Below are 2,484 nucleotides of genomic sequence, written 5' to 3'. Positions count from 1 at the left end.
TATTAGCAGAATAACTATTCTGCACACCACTTCCGCATTGCACGCTGAACGCAAGTGCACGTCATTCTTTGAACCAAGTGTGCTGCAGTACTCACACGAGTGAACTTCTCATTGAAAAAAACTGCACGCGTTATTTGTTCGGTACTGTTTTGGCTCTAATTTTTTAACCGTTTATCGGAATGAGGCGTGTAATATACCGTTGAAAAGCTATGGATTAGGCGCAACTTCGACATGTTGAACACTTTTCGAGGTTCCACACGGTTTAAGAGCAGTTTTAAAAATGGTGCGGCCCATGACGAGTGTCAGCGAGCGTTTTTTCGCGATTTCTTCTAAACCGCTCATCAGAATGAAGCAAACGATACGCCATTGGATAGATATCGTTGAGGCGCATATTTTTCATATATAAATCTCACTCTAATTCGTTACGGTTTAAGAGCAGTTTCAAATTTACTAAATCGCGGAATTTTGTTTTTTAAATTTTTTCAAATTTTCGGTACTGTTTTCGCTCCAGTTTTTGAACCGTTTGTCGAAACGAGGCGTGTGATACGCCGTTGGAAAGCTACGAACGAGGCGCAACTTTCATATGTTGAAATATTTTTGAAATTCCTTACGGTTTTAAGTTAATTTTGAGAATCGTGCAGCGGACGAAGAGTGACAGCGGCCTTTTTTGGCGAAATTTTTGTAAACCGCTGGTCAGAATGATTCAAACAATACGCCGTTGGAAAGATATCGACGATACGCAACTCTTTCATGTATAACACTTTCTCTAATTCTTTACGGTTTAAGAGGAATTTCGAATTTACCGAAATGCGGACACTCTGTTTTTCGCGACCTTCAAATCGAGAGGTGGGGTGCGCTTCACATCGGGCGTAAGTGGACCTCAACACTTCCGAAAGTGAACCACGACGCTGCCGAAAGGGAACCACATGACATTTTTGTTGATTTTTTTCATACTTAATATTTGTGTTGGAAGCGTATACCAAATGCGTGGACCGTATGGACAGAGCGAGTGAACCGTACTGCATCAAGAAGTGAACCACGTTAATTCTTCTACCCTTTCACATTTGGGAGTAAGTGAATCATACTGCAATGTGGACCAAATCGAAAACAACATATCACATGCACTGCTTCAAATAAAAAACTGCACTGCAATGTCGACCAAGTAACTCCAAGCGGGTTTAACTGTATTGCTTTTGCTATAATTTTAAAATGAGGCATGTGATACTTGCGTTGTTCTTGAGCTCGAGTGAGCTTCGAGAGAGTTCAAAGTGAACTCCCACACACATAAAATGTGTACTGTGGTTTTTTTGGCCATCATTCTTTTTAGCTATCCACTTTTTTCTCTTCTGGACTACATGGTGGAGCCTAATAAATTGCAGAAGCCCTTGGGGAACAGAGTTAACTCGCAAAAACTACAGTGAACATTTTTATCTTTTGTTTTAGTTTTTTTCTCTTTGTTGCTCTGCTATCTCACACAAAAAAACTAAAGTAAACTGATCTGATAAAACAACTAAATGGCACAAACTGTAGTGCATTGCGCCACTGATCTGAATTTCAGCATGCCCCGAGGAACCGCACTGCATTTCTCAAACAAAACGGAACCGCACTGCAGCACCCTGGGCAACCGATCCCAAGCAAACTACACCTGTCTCCCAGCGCCCTCATGTGGTTGCCGGCGCCTACTTTTTTCACCATGAGAGCTCAATCAAGCCTTTTCCTGCTCAAATCAGTACGACGTTGCCGCCAACCGCGGAAATGAAGAAGTGAGCTACGAGGTGTCGTGAGACAAACTTAAAACAAAAACAACCTTTTTTGTTCAGAGATGCACTTCCTCTTAAACTGCAGGCGAATAGAAGGAGAGAAGCCACAGGTGAGGTGCCCACACACATGGACGAGCTGCACGGCACGCCAGGGCGAGCTGCACTGCACGTTGGTGGCACTGCACGCCAGGGAGGAGGGTGCCGGAGCGCCACCAGGCATCCAACCACCATCACAGGTCACCACCGCTCTCCCTTCGGCAACCGAGCTGCACTGGAGTAGCAACCGAGCTGCTTAGGCCTTGCCCTCCCAGTAGCGAGATCTCGTGGGAAATCCATCGATGAACCGCAGCAAAACCATCACTGGATGAATCCCCCGCAGAACGCCGACCATCCCCTGGTAACCGGGATGAAGGAAGGAGGCAAGCTGGGGAGGGGCGTTGATGCGGGCGACGAGGCGCGGCGAGTTAGGTGTAGTCCGTCTCCACCTGCACCGGGCGGCGGTGGGGCTCCCCCATCGCCAGATCCAGAGCAGCCACCGATGCATCCAATGGAGGTGCTGCGGCTGCTCCGGGGCGGATGGGCGGGGCGATGCGTGGTTGGGGGCTGGAATAGGGCGGCGCGTGGTGGTGGTCAGGACGGGGTGGCGGCGGTGGCCGGGACGGGACGACGCAGGTGGTGGCCGGGGCGGGGAGGCGCGTGGTGGTGGCCGGGGCGGGGCGGCGCG

This window comes from Triticum dicoccoides, chromosome 5B (genome assembly GCF_002162155.2).
Source record: "Triticum dicoccoides isolate Atlit2015 ecotype Zavitan chromosome 5B, WEW_v2.0, whole genome shotgun sequence".
NCBI classification, from domain to species: Eukaryota; Viridiplantae; Streptophyta; class Magnoliopsida; order Poales; family Poaceae; genus Triticum; species Triticum dicoccoides.
The sequence above is the reverse complement of the archived record's forward strand: the minus strand, read 5'-3'. Positions refer to the sequence as shown.